Here is an 18,324-nt window from a genome sequence, read left to right on the forward strand (position 1 = left end):
CAGCACTTTGGGAGGTCAAGGCGGGCGGATCACATGAGGCCAGGAGTTCAAGATCAGCCTGGCCAACATGGGGAAACCCCGTCCCTACTGAAAATACAAAAATTAGTGCCTGTAGTCCCAGCTACGTGGGAGGCTGAGGTGGGAAGACGGTTTGAGCCCAGAAGGTTGAGGTTGCAGTGAGCCAAGATCCCAAATACTTTTTCTCATTCTGTAGATTGTCTCTTCTCTTTGTTGAATGTTTCCTTTGCTGTACAGAAGCTTTCTAGCTTGATGTAATCCCATTTGTCTATTTCTGCTTTTGTTGCCCGTGCTTTTGCAGTCTTACCCAAAAAATCTTTGCCCTGTCCCAAAGCATTTCCCCAATATGTTTTTCTAGTAGTTTCATAGTTTCAGAAGGAATGAGAGCTCGTATTCGATACTTCAGTATGGTAATTATAGTTTATAGTAATTTATTGTATATTTCAAAATAGGTAGAATAGAAAAAATTGAATGTTCTCAGTATAAAGAAAAGAATAAAAGACAAACTTTTTTTTTTTTTTTTTTGAGACAGAGTTTCACTCTGTGGCCCAGGCTGGAGTGCAGTGGCGCCATCTCGGCTCACTGCAAGCTCCGCCTCCCGGGTTCACACCATTCTCTTGCCTCAGCCTCCCGAGTAGCTGGGACTACAGGCGCCCGCCACCACGCCTAGCCAATTTTTTTGTATTTTTTAGTAGAGACGGGGTTTCACTGTGTTAGCCAGGATGGTCTCGATCTCCTGACCTTGTGATCCGCCCTCCTCAGCTCCCAGAGTGTGGGATTACAGGCGTGAGCCACCGCGCCCGGCCAGAAAAGACAAACTTCTGAGGTGATGGGTATCCCAATTACTCTGATTTGATTTTTACACATTATATGAAGATATCAAAATATCACCTGAACTCCGAAAATATGTACAACCTCTATGTTTTTTTGTTTTTTTGTTTTATTGAGAGAGCATCTGACTCTGTCAGCCAGGCTGGAGTGCAGTGGCAAAATGATATTGACTCACTGCAGCCTCGGACCTTCCAGATTCAAGCGATTCTCGTGCCTCAGCCTCCAGAGTAGCTGGGACTACAAGCGTGCACCACCACACCTGGCTAATTTTTGTTTATTTAGTAGAGATGGGTTTTGCCATGTTGGCCAGGCTGGTCTCGAACTCCTGGCTTCAAGTGACCTGCCCACCTCGGCCTCCCAAAGTGCTGGAATTACAGGCGTGAGCCACGGTGCCTGGCTAATTTTTGTGGTTAGTAGAGATGAAGTTTCAGCATGTTGCCCAGGCTGGTCTCGAACTCCTGACCCCAAGGGACCCGCCTGCCTTGGCCCACTTTATATACCATGCTAAGGTGTTGTAGGTACTGTTGAGACTGAAAGGTTTCAAGGAGAAAAGTAACGTGGTCATGTGTACATCTTAGATCGATCCCTCTGGCTGCTTTCTGGGAGATGGTTTAGACTGAGGTAAGAGTGGAAGCAGAGTCCAAACAGGAGGCTACTGAAGGAATCCAGGCAAAAAGTCATGGGGCCTAAACAGGTTCTGAGGATGGGGTGGAGCCAGAGGCAGTCAACAAGACATGTCTCAGAAGTATGAATAGAAGCCACTAGCCTTGAGTACTCACTGGGTGCGTGTGTGCAGGAGAGTGAGACAGGACAGGAGGCAAGAGGGACTACCTAACGAGCGCAGAGAGAGGTGGCCCTCTGTGAGAGCCTCCAGTCTGTCTCTTCAAGGGAAGGCGGGAGGGGAGGGGCAGATCCGAGGACAGAGAAGGAAGAAGTTTAGAACATGAAGAAAGAAACCCCAAGAGGCCAGGTGGCAAGGCCAAAGCCCCGCCCCAGGCTCCGGCCCCGCCCCCAGCTCCACCTCTTCTTCCTCCCACCTCCCACCCCCAAGTCGCGGCTCATCCTCGAGGGCGGAGAGAGGTGGCATTTGAGTCCTCCGGTATCCCAGCAGGCAGTGCAGCCTAGAGACACTGACAAAGGAGCGGAGGGAGCAGTCGCAGCTGCTTTCCGAGGAAGCCGGTGTTGCCGAGGTGAGAGTCCCCCACCGTCCCGTCACCCACTTCCTCTCACTTCGGGAAAATGTGGAAGTTACGTGGCTGAGAGCCCCCCGCCAAAGAATGACCCATCCCCACAGCCGGAGGTTGGCTGTGTGATTGACAGCGGGGCTCCGCTGCGCCGGGATGCGGGTGGGCGGCGGGGAGGAGACGGAGGGGATCCTTTCCTGTCCGGTGTGTGACTGGCAGTGGCTCCGCCGCCCTCGGCGCCCGACCCCGGGGTCTGGCCAGCTGATGTGTGGCTTGCTCCTGCCCGGGCAAAGGCAGGCTCGGAAGCCTCTCGGTGCCTGCTCGGCGGAGTTCGGTTGCCCAGGGGATGCGGCTCTAGGGACAACTCTTCGGTGGACGCAGCCAGGAGGGCTGGGGGAGGGAAGTTGACTCCCCGTTTGGGGTGACATCGTCCTCGCCCTTCCTCCAGCCCAGCCGGTCGCCCCAGCGAGCAACTGGAAGGAAATCGGCAGGGCTGGAGCGAGGCGTCCCGGGATAGCCTCAGCTGTGCTGTCTTTGCCTGGAGGGAGATGAAAGTAGGGTGGAGAGGCGGGGAGGGAGAGCGAACACCTTCTTGGAATAATGGGGTAGGGTGTAGGGGGTGCGTGGCCTGTTTCCTTCCCCTTCCCTGGACCTCTGCACGGATCCTGATGGTTGCACCAGCTGCTCTGCTGTAAACAGGCTCACATGACCGGTTTCACATGGAGCGGCCGGTGTGGGGATGAGGGCTGGGAAGGCTGGGCCCCAATCAGGTGGAGCTGAAGTCCTAGGACAGTCCATTTTGTACTCCCTCTCCAGCCCTCCTGCCCTTAATGTTCTGCAGTTTCCCGCTTGGAAGGAAAGTAATTGACATCTGCCCTCTCTGGCTGAAGTAGCAGATCTGCCCCAGTGGAATCTGAGAGATCTCACGTCGAGGAACGAGAGGACAAATACTAAGTGAAAATTGACCTTTGAGGGAGATAAGAAGAGGACTCAAATGTGAAAAATTGGGTCCTTTGGATCTTGCCTAAAAAGCAGTCCTGTTCTTAATGTGAATTCCAGACAGAAAGGGGAAAGTCTACTTTTTCAGGCAAGGCACACATGGGATTTAATATTCTTGGTGGATATCTTGTCCACACTTCCTCTGAATACTGGAAAATCTCTTTGCTTAGAAAAGACTATATATAGGATATTGAATGCGGAGTGGATACCAACTTTTAGATTATACTTATAGTTGGTAGTGGGAAGTTTGGAAAACAGGAAACAGGGCCAAATGTGTCTTTCAAGTTGTTCACGTCTACATACCCAATCAGGATGCGAGATTAAACTAGTTTCTGAAGCATTTCTTGAACTCTCAAAACAACAGGTATACCTAAATACTAGGAGAGTTGAAATTTTGGAAGTTTTCAACTTAGTAAGGGATAGCTGTGATAGATTCTCCATACATGTAATAATAATATATAATTAAATGTAATGGACAATATTCAGTATAAAGTTACTCCTTTATAGGCAAAAATGGACAATAAAACAAATACCCTGTAAAACAATGCATGCTTCTTCCTTAAATTGTTTATGTACATTTGCTTCCCAAGTGTTTTTTTTTTTTTTTCTTACAGAGCTTTTACATTTAACTCCATTTTCTGAAAACTAACAGTTAAGAAATGATCAGAGAAGCGATTCCGTTCCCTAATAGGCCAATAAAGTAATTGGCTACTATTCTTTTTCTATTTTTAAAGAAGTTTAAAATGGAATATATGGACATTTTACATATCTACAAAAACATATATATTTTTTGAGACAGGGTCTTGCTCTGTCGCCCAGGCTATAGTGCAGTGGTGCAATCTCGGCTCACTGCAACCTCCGCCTCCCAGGTTCAAGTGATTCTCCTGCCTCAGCCTCCCGAGTAACTGGGACTACAGGCACCTGCCACCATGCCCGGCTAATTTTTTCTATTTTTAGTAGAGACAGGGTTTCACCATGTTGGCCAGGATGGTCTTGATCTCTTGACCTCGTGATCCACCCGCCTTGGCCTCCCAAGGTGCTGGGATTACAGGCATGAGCCACTGTGCCTGGCCACCCGGCTAATTTTTGTGTGTTTAGTGGAGACAGGGTTTCACCATGTCGACCAGGCTGGTCTCGAACTCCTGACCTCAAATGATCCGCCCACCTTAGCCTCCCAAAGTGCTATGATTACAGGTGTGAGTCACCATGCCCAGCCAACTTTATTTTGTATTTTTAGTGGAGACATGGTTTCCCAATGTTGGCCAGGCTGGTCTTGAACTCCTGACCTCAGGTGATCTGCCCACCTCGGCCTCCCAAAGTGCTGGGATTACAGGCGTGAGCCACCGTGCCTGGCCAAAACCCAGGCTGGAGTGTGCAGTGGCACGATCTCAGCTCACTGCAAACTCTGCCTCCTGGGTTCACGCCATTCTCCTGCCTCAGCCTCCCGAGTAGCTGGGACTACAGGTGCCTGCCACCACGCCTGGCTAATTTTTTGTATTTTTAGTAGAGACGGGGTTTCACCGTGTTAGCCAGGATGGTCTCAATCTCCTGACCTCATGATCCACCCGCCTCGGCCTCCCAAAGTGCTGGGATTACAGGCGTGAGCCATTGCACCTGGCCAATTTTTTTTTAATTAGCTGGGCATAGTGGCTTGGCACCTGTGGTCCCAGCTACTCGAGAGGTTGAAGTGGGAAGATTGCTTGAACCCAGGAGGTCGAGGCTGCATTAAGCTGAGGCCATGCCACTGCACTCCAGCCTGGGTGACAGAGGGAGACCCTGTCTCAAAAAGGAAAAAAAGGCTGGGAGTGGTGGCTCACACCTGTAATCCCAGCACTCTGGGAGCTGAGGCAGGTGGATCATCTGAGGGAGTTCAAGACCTCGTCTCTACTAAAAATAGAAAAATTAGCTGGGCGTGGTGGCAGGCGCCTGTAATCACAGAACTTTGGGAGGCCGAGGCGGGCGGATCACCTGAGGTTGGGAGTTCGAGACCAGCCTGACCAACATGGAGAAACCCTGTCTCTACTAAAAATACAAAATTAGCCAGGCGTGGTGGCGCGTACCTGTAGTCCCAGCTACTCAGGAGATGGAGGCAGGCAAATCACTCGAATCCGGGAGGCAGAGGTTGTGGTGAGCCGAGATGGTACCACTGCACTCCAGTCTGGGCAACAAGAGTGAAACTCTGTCTTGAAAAGAAAAGAAAAGAAAAATAGGAATTGCATCCTGCAAAATTCTCATTAGGTATATTAACCATATAGGTTGACCTATACCTCTTCATTGGGAAATTGAAGATGGCCTCAGCTAAATCCTGCCTCCAAAATTAGAAATAACAGCTTCAGTTGACTTTCTTGACCTTCAGGGCAGAGAACAAAGTCTGATTCTTTTACTCATTCCAGCTTCTTCCTGAATTGGGCAGACTACGTTATTAATGGTGAAGTTAGAATTTGTTTAAAAAGGAAGGCTCTAGCAGTGTCTTAATTTAGCAGTATCTTGGTTAGATCACCAGAACCAATGTCTGGTTTTCAGCTATTCCAGGTTCAAAATTTCATTGGCACATCCAGAAATTGTCAGTCTCGCTGATTGATTCACACCAACCAAACTCAAAAGATTTCTATGAGCATGAATGGCAATTTGCTAACTCAGTGAGGAGAACTGCCAAACAGACCAGAAGACTCATGTACAAGCCAAGGCAAGCTTTGCTGTTGACTATATGGAAACACAAAGAACTTGCTCTTGACCTCCCGTTTTTCCAGGTTCTGTGAGGACCACTTTTTCAAGCCTAGCAGTCAATATATTCCATATATTTACAGGTTTCTTTTATATAAAAACCATTTCAGTCATACCTTTGTATGGATATATCCTAGTCACCTGGTTGAATTGGGTCACATGTAAAACATCTCTAAAATCTGTTTCTTCTCCATTCCTGCAGCCTTAGCCTAGGCCCTCATCATTTCTTCCTGCCACATTCATTCAACAGTGTTTTTTTATTTTTTATGGTAACTACTCAGGAGTCAGGTGTTGTGCTTGAATGGTCAATGGCAACCCCTCTCCAACTTCAAATCTTAATTGGTCAGTTCCGTGCTTAAAATCCTTAAGGCCAGGCACAATTGTAGGTTACACTTGTAACCCCAGTGCTTTGGGAGGCCAAGGCAGGAAGGTTGCTTGAGGCCAAGAGTTCAAGACCAGCCTGGGCAACATAGGGAGACCTTGTCCCTATATTTAAAAAAGAAAAACCCTTAAGTGGTTTCCTATTGCCTGCAGCAGTGGTTCTCAAAGTTTAGTGTGGATCAGAATCACCTGGAAGACTTGTTAAAACAGATGGCTGGGCCCCAATCCCAGAATTTCTGATTCAGTAGGTCTAGGGTGAGAACCAAGAATTTGTGTTTCTGACAAGCCAAAACCACTGGCATAGGGAATCAAGTTTAAACCCCCAAACGTTCACAAAATCTTTCACAATCTGCCTCCAACTTACCTTTCTAGCCGAATCTCTTGCCACTCTCCCCGTATTTGCTATTTTTAACCATATGCAGTGCCAAAGCTCATTTTAAGCATCCCTTTCATGCTTCTACACACATTCTTCCTGGAATTCATCCAGCCCTCCACTTCTGCAGACTAGCCTTAAGGCAGATGATCACTTTCTTTATGCTCCCAGAGCACTTTATATCTATCAGCAGTTTTAACACTGATCACATCATATCCTAATTTACTGCTGTATATCTGTTTTTCCTGTTAGTCTGAGTTTTTGGAAGGCTGACAAAATATTTTCATCTTGTCTTCATATTCCCTAGCACAGTGCCTCGTATATAATTAGTGCTCAGGGAATGTTTGTTGAGTGAATCTGTGATTTTTTTTTTTTTTTTTTTTCGAGACGGGGTCTTGCTCTGTCACCCAGGCTGGAGTGCAGTGGTGCGATCTTGGCTTACTGCAACCTCCGCCTCCTGGGCTCAAGTGATTCTCTTGCCTCAGCCTCCCAAGTAGCTGGGATTACAGGCGCCCGCCACCATACCATGCCCGGCTCATTTTTGTATTTTTGGTAGAGATGGGGATTCGCCAGGTTGGTCTTTAACTCCTAACCTCAGGTGATCCTGCCCACCTCGGCCTCCCAAAGTGCTGGGATTATAGGCGTGAGTCACTGCGCCCGGCCGTGAATTTGTGATTCTAAAACTTCTGAGCGTTACATGTAGCAACATATATAGAATCATATAATATGGATTTTGCTGTGAGAATTGCACATCTTAAAATGAGGACATATGGAGATATTGTAAAACATGGAAACAACACATTATTTATAACCGGGTTGTAAATAACACATTTGAGAATATGAAGTGTTTTTTTTTTTTTTTGAGATGGAGTCTCGCTCTGTCGCCCAGGCTGGAGTACAGTGGCCGGATCTCAGCTCACTGCAAGCTCCGCCTCTTGGGTTCACGCCATTCTCCTGCCTCAGCCTCCCGAGTAGCGGGGACTACAGGCGCCCGCCACCTCGCCCGGCTAGTTTTTTGTATTTTTTTAGTAGAGACGGGGTTTCACTATGTTAGCCAGGGTGGTCTCGATCTTCTGACCTTGTGATCCACCCGTCTCGGCCTCCCACAGTGCTGGGATTACAGGCTTGAAGTGTTTTCAAAAAGACATTAGGGTATTCTTTTTTTTAAATCTTAAAATGTATACAACTCAACTTTTAAATCTTGAATATAGAATAGCCAATCACTACATATTAATTATAGCAGTCAATCCATTAGTTAAAATAGCAAAGCATACCAAAAATCTACACAATATATAAAAACAAAAGTGCCAAATATTCAGCAATGAACATTTAAGTAGAAAGTAAACATTAGAACGTCACTTGTTACTTTAGGAAAATGCCAGCAATTAAAAACCCTAATAAATAATACCGGGAATTCAGAGGAGGACAACTGAGTTTATGAAGTGGGAGGGAAGGAGGTTTTAATACTAATGAGACTAAAGGAAAATAACAGATCGCTCTTAACGATTTAGTATTTAGTTGGTCATTGGCAAGGAATGCACAGAGTATGGAAGAAGGAGATAGCCCCTACGCCCAGATAAAAGGGAGCTGACCTGAAGGTGGAGCTGGGAACCTTAATCAGAGTAAACAGCAAGAACCAGGGAGAGAGAGTTAAGTAGCTGGTACACTGTGACCAAGCAGATGCGTCACCCGTTTCTGGGGGAAGGCTGTACTTTGAATCATCCTTAACTGTTTTCAAACTTCGAACCACTTATTTCAAATGAGAAAATGCTATGAAAGTGGTTTCAGTGCTCTTTAATGGTCTATAAGTTTTGTATCTAGGGTGGTCAAATGGATTCCTGTTTATCTCAAAGTCTTATCTTTTCCTTCCTCTGGTCAATGCAAAGTGAGGAAAATGGAAAGAAACCGTCATACTTTGGGGTACTGGTCTCCCTGGATTGATGGTAGTAGCAGGCATGTGTGAATATCTCAGAGTGTTTATGCTTCTTTTTGTGGCAAAGTAGTTTGCAAACTGGTCACAAGGTGGTGTGCACACATAAGGTTTTCTTTATAATTTCATTCAGGATTGATGTTCTGTGCCTTTGGTACGGGGGAGGAAGACAACACAGTTTCCTGTATCACCAGATCTCAGCTGCACTCTCTGCCTGTGAGGTCAGAAGTGTGTTGGACCCTCAGATTTCTCAATGCTTGCTGGCACAGTTAGGCACTGAAGAGCCAGGGAAAATCAGAGGGAAACAGAAGGAGGGGAGGGGAGAAGAGGGGAAGAGAGGCAACTGGGAGTGCTGATTCTCTCTGCTCTCCTCTTACCCCAACCCATGGTGAGCAGCTACCTAAGATTTACTGCTCCTCTAATTAGGATCCCTTGCTTGTCTTGTATAGGCAAAGTGTGTTCAGCTATGACGAGCGAGTGGTGGGGGGAATGTTTCCCAGTGGAGGAGACAGTTATTAGTAGACATCTGTAGGATAGCTGATAAGCTCTTAGCTATCTGCTAAGTGCCCAGCACTGACCTTGGGCCTATGAAGGGTACAAAAAACAAAAGCATCCCACAAAAAAAACAATATGGCATTATACCTAAAATCTGACTGAGGAGTCAAAATTAATGCACACAAAACAAATGTCAAAATATTCCATTCTGACTGGGTTCAGTGGTTCATGCCTGTAATCTCAGCACTGTGGGAGGATTGCTTCAGTTCAGGAGTTCAAGACCAGCCTGGACAACACAGGGAGACCCTGTCTCTACATAAATAAAAAAAAAAAATTAGCCGGGAGTGGTGGCACATACCTATGGTCCCACCTACTTGGGAGGCTGAGGTGGAAGAATCACTTGAGCCCAGGAGTTTGAGGCTGCAGTGAGCTGAGATCATGCCAGTGCATTGCAGCCTGGGTGACAGAGTAAAACCATCTCTCAAAAAAGAATTCAACTCATACAGTAAGTACATTCAAAATAACATCATAAAATTGGTGAGATCCGTGGAGATGGAGATCATGGTAGTAGAGGAATGCCCCAGGGAGAGGGAATTTTTTTTTCTTTTTTTGAGTCAGAGTCTCGCTCTGTCACCCAGGCTGGAGTGCAGTGATGCCATCTTGGCTCACTGCAACCTCCGCCTCCCTGGTTCAAGCAGTTCTCCCGCCTCAGCCTCCCGAGTAGCTGGGATTACATGTGTGCACCACCATGCCCAGCTAATTTTTTTGTATTTTTAGTTTCGCCATGTTGGCCAGGCTGGTCTCAAATTCCTGGCCTCAAGTGATCCGCCCGCCTCGGCCTCCCAAAGTGCTGAGATAACAGGCGTGAGCCATTGTTCCCAGCCAGGGAAGGGGAATTTGTATTAGGTTTTGAAAAATGAGTAAAATTTTGCTGTCCAGAGAGGAAGAATGCGGCAAGCCTTCATTATTAATGTCCTGATGAATAGTTCCTGACAACTATAGCTGTTTCATCATCAGGAAAATAGTGTGTGCAACTCAGTAAGTGAAATTGTCTCTTGATTTTTCCTTATAAAACTGAAAAGGAAACACAAACGAAGATAATGCAGACTTAGTTGTGACTTGAATTTTGGATCATCCTTTGAGAACTCTGATCTTCTTGATGAGCAGGGACAGTTGCTACAGATTAGTGCATGTGTGGTAATCAGCATCAGGGAGGCAGCACTTTTTTTTTTTTTTTTTTTTTTTTTTTGAGATGGAGTTTCGCTTTGAGATGGAGTTTCGCTCTGTTGCCCAGGCTGGAGTGTAGTAGTGCGATCTCGGCTCAATGCAACCTCCACCTCCCGGATTCAAGCAATTATCCTGCCTCAGCTTCCTGAGTAGCTGGGATTACAGGCATGCACCACCATGCCCAGCTAATGATGGCCAGGCTGGTCTCAAACTCTTGACCTCAAGTGATCCACCTGCCTCAGCCTCCCAAAGTGCTGGGATTACAGGTGTGAGCCACCGAGCCTGGCCGAGGCAGGACTTTTGAAATTGAGACACAGAAGGGATGACTGTATAAGGAAGTGTAAGCCTGGAGACCAGAGTTCTGCCACTAATACCCTGTGTAACCTTGGATAAGTCTCTTAACCATCCTGGGCCTGCTTCCCACATCTGTCAAATGAGAAGAGTGGGAACCAACTAACTCCGACTTGGTGTGCACTTGACTTTTGGAAAGCAACCTCGTAAACCGATTTGCAATAAGTTTTTACCAGTTTAGTATATAATCTTTCCCCAGGATTTTTGCATTTTATCATTTTGTAATATGGACTGCAAGCAAAGAGGAAGTGTTAGTCTCCAGAAAACTATCAATTCAAGGCAAGTGTTACACCTTATTATGTTCTTGGCACAGTTGCTAATATTGCTCTATTGACTTGGTGCTAATTCTTCCCTAATTTCCACTGGTTGGAGTTTAGGAGGCAGCTTATATCTTAGCCAAGATAAGTGATAAGCTGGGCGTGGTGGCTCACGCCTGTAATCTCACCACTTTGGGAGGCCAAGGTGGGCGGATCACGAGGTCAGGAGTTCAAGACCAGCCTGGCCAACATGGTGAAACCCTGTCTCTACAAAAATACAAAAAAAAAAAAAATTAGCCAGGCGTGGTGGCATGCACCTCGAATCCAAGCTACTCGGGAGGCTGAGGCAGGAGAATCATTTGAACCCGGGAGGCAGAGGTTGCTGTGAGCCGAGATCATGACATTGCACTCCAGCCTGGGTAGCGAGCGAAACTCTGTCTCCCCCCCCCCAAAAAAAAAAAGTGATAAATGGGAACAGAGATAGGAAAAGAAATAATAGTAAATTGCTCAAGTATTATTAAACACTTAAACACTTCTCTCATAGTAACAAGGAGATAGCCTATTCGTGATTCATGGGGAAATGTGTACATGTTCAACTCACAAAGAGAAAGCTTTGAAATTAAAAGAAAAAGAATTCCTACTATGCCATAATTCAAAGATAGTAAAATTTCTACTTTGACCTCTGTTGACTGACTTCTTTTTTTTTTTTTTTTTTTGAGACGGAGTCTTGCTCTGCCACCCAGGCTGGAGTGCAGTGGCCAGCTCTCAGCTCACTGCAAGCTCCGCCTCCCGGGTTCACGCCATTCTCCTGTCTCAGCCTCAGGAGTAGCTGGGACTACAGGCGCCTGCCTCGTCGCCCGGTTAGTTTTTTGTATTTTTTAGTAGAGACGGGGTTTCACCGTATTAGCCAGGATGGTCTCGATCTCCTGACCTCGTGATCCGCCCGTCTCGGCCTCCCAAAGTGCTGGGATTACAAGCTTGAGCCACCGCGCCCGGCCGACTAACTTCTTAAAGTTAGAACCGAGAGTTTAGCATTTGTGTGGTTAATTTTGACTTCCCAGTCAGATTTATGAACCATTTCATACTCTTTTAAAACAAATAGTTTCACATTAGAGTTATACATGTTCTTAAGTTTGCAAGTTATCTTAAATCTTTTTCTCACTATGAGTTTCTGTTACATGTAAATTATTTTAAATAATTGAAATTATTCTATTTAGCCCATAGTTTAAGGTTTTTGGGAGAATTATAAACTAGAAATACAGTTAACAGAGATTTTTCACATTGCTTCTAAATTCCCTCTTGTGTTTCAAAACAGACACCTTTTTCAAAGTAAGCCCTAGTAGAGTTGTTACTTAATTTTTTTTTTTTTAATAAGTATTCAAAGACTTCAGAATTCAGAAGATACAAAAGGGTATCCAGAGAAAAATTCCTCCCACCCCTGCTTCTTTCTCCAGGGACAAACGTGGATATCCTTCCAAAGAATTTCACCTATATCCAAGACAATAAGTTTACATATTCTTTTATCTCCCCCCCCCCGCTCCTTTTTTTCCTTTTTGAGACAGAGTCTCTCTCTCTGTCACCCAGGCTAGAGTGGAGTGATGCAATCTCAGCTCACTGCAGGCTCTGCCTCCCGGGTTCACGCCTTTCTCCTGACTCAGCCTCCCGAGTAGCTGGGACTACAGGTACCCGCCACCACGCCTGGCTAATTTTTTTGTATTTTTAGTAGAGACGGGCGTGTTAGCCAGGATGATCTTGATCTCCTGACCTCATGATCCACCCACCTCGGCCTCCCAAAGTGTTGAGATTACAGGCGTGAGCCACTGCGCCCAGCCTCATCTCCCTTTTTATACAAATGGCAGCATGCGTTACACACTGCACTGCTCCTTGCGTTTCTCACTTAACACTACCTCTTGAAGATCAGTCCATCTCTAACTACACAGAGTCTCCTCTTGATATCTGGTATCCCAATGAATGGATACACTATACTTTATTTAATGAATCCTCTTTTAATGGACAGTTGAGCTGTTTCCAATCTTCTTTTTTTTCTTCAGATGGAGTCTCACTCTGTCTCCCAGGTTGGAGTGCAGTGGCATGATCTCGGCTCACTGCAACCTCCACCTCCCGGATTCAAGTGATTCTCCTGCCTCAGCCTCCTGAGTAGCTGGGATTACAGGTGTGTGCCAACACGCCCGGCTAATTTTAGTATGTTTAGTAGAAACGGAGTTTCACCATGTTGGTCAGGCTGGTCTCGAACTCCTGACCTCAGGTGATCTGCCCGCCTCAGCCTCCCAAAGCGCTAGGATTACAGGTGTGAGCCACCTCGTGTGGCTTGTTTCCAGTCTTTTGCTATTAACAACAAAAAACTAGCTTTTACTGGGTGCCAAGTTCTGTTCCATATTGTTTCACATAAATCATTTTATTTAACCCTCAGCACTGCAGAGAAAACTTTCACCTACATGACTTCACACAAGGGGAATATATATGCCAGATAAATCCCTAGATGTACAATCTCTGGAACTGAGGCTATGTGCATTTGATTTTGGCACATATAGTGGATATGCCAATTCACCTCCCCACAAGGAATGTAAGCACATGCTTGATTGCTCCCATCATATGCTGTCAAAATTTGAGTTTTACTAATGGGACAGGTAAAAAATTGTGGTGTTGTAGTATGGCTTTAGTTTGGATTTCCTTTGCTGTGAGTGAAGTTAAACATCCTTTTGTAAGTTCAAGGACAATTTTTATGTCCCTTTTCTATGAAATATTATAGTTTACTAATTTTTTGTTTTAGTTTTAATTGACAAACAATAATTGAATATACTTTTATATTGAGTTGTCTTTTTCTCAGTAATATGTAGGCCCTCCATATAGTAGGGAAACTTGCCTGTGATATGAATTGCAAATGTTCCTTTGGCTTTGCTTATAAAGTTTTTTTTGCCATGCAGAGTTTAAAAAGTTATACAGACGAATTTATCATTTTCTGTTTATTTCTGTCTTCAGGAACAGTTTTTCATTTGTTTGTTTTTTTCCCAAGACGGAGTCTTGCTCTGTTGCCCAGGCGGGAGTGCAGTGGCACAATCTCCACTCACTGCAACCTCCACCTCCTGGGTTCAAGCAGTTCTCTGCCTCAGCCTTCCGAGTAGCTGGGATTACAGGCACACGCCACTATGCCTAGCTAATGTTTGTATTTTTAGTAGAGACGGGGTTTCACCATGTTGACCAGGCTGGTCTCAAACTCCTGACCTCGTGATCCGCCTGCCTTGGCCTCCCAAAGTGTTGGGATTACAGGCGTGAGCCACCGAGCGAGCCCGGCCTTCAGGAACAGTTTCTTTTCTTTTTTTTCTTTTTTGTTGTTGTTTGTTTTTTGGGTTTTTTTGAGATGGAGTCTCACTCTGTCACCCAGGCTGGAGTGCAGTGTTATGATCTCAGCTCACTGCAGCCTCTGCCTGCTGGGTTCCAGGGATTCTCCTGCCTCAGCCTCCCAAGTAGCTGGGACTACAGGCACACACCACCATGCCCGGCTAATTTTTGTATTTTTTAGTAGAGACAGGGTTTCACCATATTGGCCAGGCTGGTCTCGAACTCCTGACCTCGTGATCCTCCCACCTCAGCCTCCCAAAGTGCTGGGATTACAGGTGTGAGTCACTGCGCCAGGCCAGGGACAATTTCTAAGTGAAAAAAAACAATTCGGTTTCTGTTTTTACGTCATTGTTAGAAAGCCTGAGGGTTTTTGTTTGTTTTTTTTTTTCTCATTGTTTCTTCTAGAGTATTTATGACTTTATTTTTTTTTATTTTACTTTTTTAAAAAAAAACTTGTATCTGTTTAGAATTTTCCCTGATTAAGGAGTGAAGGATAAATTATTTTTTTTCCAGATAGATACCTGATTCAGCCAACATTTATTGATTAATCTATCCTTCACAAATCAGAGATACCACTTTTTATCCTAAATTAAATTCTCATCTCGACAGAGTTTTAGAATGAGATGGTGCATATAATTTTGTGATGCCAAATTTGGATGGTCTCTTCCTAATGCTTCCTAAGATAGTAATTATATAGCTTATTTATCATTTTTTATTGAAAAAAAAGAGAGAACACATCAAACTTCTGAGAGCACATTATCCCAATAGAAATGTGTATGCTTTTGAGTAGAAGAAATAAAAATGGAAAATTATAATTATTTAATCGGATGTCTTTTAGAATAATCTTAGTTTTTTGTTTTTTTTTTTTTTTCTATAAACCCAGGAACTTGATAATCTTAGTGCTGTTTTATTTTATTTTCTTTTTTTTAAGACAGAATCTCAGTCTGTTACCCTGGCTGGAGTGCAGTGGCATTGTCATGGCTCACTGTAGCCTCAACATCCCTGGACTCAGATGATCCTCCCACCTCAGCCCCCTGAGTAGCTGGGACTACGGGCATGTTCCACCACCCCCAGCTAATTTTTGTATTCTTTGTAGAGAAAGGATTTTGCTGTATTGCCCAGGATGATTTTAAATTCCTGGGCTCAATAAATCCTCCCACCTTGGATTCCCAAAGTGCTTGGATTACAGGCATGAGCCACCGCATCTAGCTTTAGTTTTATTTTATTGAAGTGCACGGACAGTATAGTGGAAAGAATACTGGACTAGGAGGCAGGAGGTCTGTCAGCTCTTTGGTTTTTTGTTTTATTTATTTATTTATATTGAGACGGAATTTTGCTCTCGTTGCCCAGGCTGGAGTGCAGTGGCGTGATCTCGGCTCACTGCAACCTCCACCTCCTGGGTTCAAGCCATTCTCCTGCCTCAGCCTCCCGAGTAGCTGGGACTACAGGCACCCGCCACCACACCCAGCTAATTTTGTATTTTTAGTAGAGACGGGGTTTCTCTATGTTGGTCAGACTGGTCTCGAACTCCCGACATCAGGTGATCCGCCTGCCTCGGCCTCCCAAAGTGCTGGGATTACAGGTGTGAGCCACCGCGGCACTGGGCTTTGACCTTGTTTTTGTTTTTGTTTTTGTCTCAGTCTGGTCTCTTTATAATTAAATAATAATAATAACAACAAACACTTAGAACATTGCCTGGGCTTTAGTGTTATTCAAGAGCTTTACATACAATATATTAATTCATTCAGTCTATGTAATTAATAAAAAGTTTATAATCTGTTATGATTTATACAAATGTTAGATATCTTTACTAATAAAATGTTGATAGGCCCTTTCAGCTCAGTCAAAAAAACAAAAACACATCCGACACTGTTGTTAATTACTTTCATGCTATAAAGTATGGAAATAAAGTAGAATGATCTGAAGCAGCTTATGCATTAAGTGCCTTCCCTTTTACCTTCATGTTTCTGTGTCTTTGCTGTTCCCTTGGTCTGAATGCCCTCCCCTCAACACATAAGTGTGTACCCTTCTTTTCTTCAAAGACCACCTCAAATATCAACTCTGGGCCTTTCTTTTTTTGGAGATAGAGTCTTGCTCTGTTGCCCAGGCTGGAGTGCAGTGGTGTGATCTTGACTCACTGCAACCTCTGCCTCCCAGGTTCAAGTGATTCTCCTGCCTCAGCCTCCCAAGTAGCTGGGATTACAGGCACCTGCCACCATGCCTGGCTAATTTTTGTATTTTTAGTAGAGACAGGGCTTCACCATGTTGGCCAGGCTGGTCTCAAACTCCTGACCTCAAGTAATCCACCCGCCTCGGCCTCCCAAAGTGCTGGGATTACAGGCGTGAGCCACTGTGCCCGGCCAACTCCTGGCCTTTCTTACAGGTAGAAATATTTATGTAGTGTTCTGATTCTCTAGTACCATATATACCATGATAGGCTTATAAGCATCTATTATAATAGAGGTAGTTTCAATATTTTTGCTTGTCAATTAGACTTGAACTTCTGAGAGTACAGTCTGTGTATTATTCATCTTTGTATCTCTGCTCAGCTTCTGACATAGTTCCTGGTATATAATAGATACCCAGCTGAAAGAAAAGAATAAACATTTGCATACATGACTATAGAGCTCCTATTTGATAGAAGTTGGAAAGGCCTCTATCAGAATCAGAGCATGTGGGCCTCCGTAGCTGGTAAAACCAAATCATTCATTCATTTGTTTTGTTTCTCTTTGAATGCATGAGAACCTGAACTTGAAATTGTTAAATGGCTTATAGTCTATTTTAAAGGTGTGATCTACAGGGTAAAAATTAGATATTTTCTCTGATTGTACATTTTAGCTTTTGCATTATTTTATTTTATTTTATTTTATTTTTTTATTTTTTGAGATGGAGTCTCACTCTGTCGCCTGGGCTGGAGTGCAGGGGCCGGATCGCAGCTCATTGCAAGCTCCGCCTCCCAGGTTCACGCCATTCTCCTGCCTCACCCTCCGGAGTAGCTGGGACTACAGGCGCCCGCCATCTCGCCCGGCTAGTTTTTTGTATTTTTTAGTAGAGACAGGGTTTCACCATGTTAGCCAGGATAGTCTCGATCTCCTGACCTCGTGATCCGCCCGTCTGGGCCTCCCAAAGTGCTGGGATTACAGGCTTGAGCCACCGCGCCCGGCCGCATTTTATTTTTAAAAGCTATGTTTCAATTGTAGGGGCACGCCTGTAGTCCCAGCTACTCTGGAGGCTGAGGCAGGAGGATTGCTTGAGGCCAGGAGTTCAAATCCAACCAGGGTAACATAGGGAGACCTGTCTCTTAAAAAAAAAAAAGGCACACTTGGTGTGCTTGGTAAATAAGAATATTGATTAAAGTGAGATTAGGAAATAAATACAGAAACATCACACTTAACAGGCATTCAGACTTCTGTCAGTTACAGCTATCTGGAACATATTCAAGAACCCAGAGGGAATCTAAAAAAGCCTCTGAAGTTGGAGGAGAATAGCTCTCACAAAACATGTGTACTTGATGTAGGAGGGAGAGGCACAGTGCCACTCACATGCCAAAGCCCTACTTACTGACTACACATTTTCATAAAAAAATTCCAAGGACTGCTTAGCATGTGTGGTCATTCGGCCTCCTTTCAAGACATTTTAGCTTGTTTCTGGTTTCAGTAGAAGAAAGATTAAAAGAACTCTCCCACCCATGCTGCCAAGAAGGCACTAAATAAAGTATTGTCGACACGAGCGTAAAAGTGATTCTCATGGTTTTCTTCAGAAATCATGGAAACTTACTTTGTGTTTATTTTTTAGTCTTTAAGAATTCTGCTGGACTCATGCAAAATCAGTTGTGACCATACTTAATGTATTCTACTTTTTTAAAAATCTGAGGTTTAAGAAGAGCGATATCCCTTTGATCTCACCTCTTTGAAAGGGGGTCATTAATTTGAGAAAGATTTCTTTATTCCTTTGAGTATTTAGATTATTAATCATAGGCTGAAATCCTCAATATGAAAGGAGCATGTATAAACTTCTTTGCATAATTTGGTAAAAGCTATATAAGTAAGTCAAGGTAAAAAGTCAAAAGGCATGTTTAAGTGATTTGGGGACTTTTTTTTTTTTTTGAGTCGGAGTCTCCCTCTGTAGCTCAGGCTGGAGTGCTGCAGTGTGATCTCGACTCACTGCAGCACTCCAGCCTGAGCTACAGAGGGA

At 44.6% G+C, this 18,324-nt stretch overlaps 1 protein-coding gene across 6 annotated transcripts in view; it reads left to right on the forward strand.

Annotated features, from left to right (window-relative positions):
* The first annotated feature begins 1,875 nt into the window (after nt 1-1,875).
* MOSPD1 (motile sperm domain containing 1) overlaps nt 1,876-18,324 on the forward strand; it is a 27,525-nt gene continuing 11,076 nt past the window's right edge. For all 6 annotated transcript variants that reach the window (XM_023198843.1, XM_023198845.2, XM_023198848.2 and 3 more), the window contains exon 1: nt 1,876-2,039. The gene's annotated coding sequence lies outside the window, so the exon portion shown is untranslated. The remainder of the gene's footprint in view (nt 2,040-18,324) is intronic.

Source organism: Piliocolobus tephrosceles, chromosome 12 (genome assembly GCF_002776525.5).
Source record: "Piliocolobus tephrosceles isolate RC106 chromosome 12, ASM277652v3, whole genome shotgun sequence".
Classification (NCBI taxonomy): Eukaryota; Metazoa; Chordata; class Mammalia; order Primates; family Cercopithecidae; genus Piliocolobus; species Piliocolobus tephrosceles.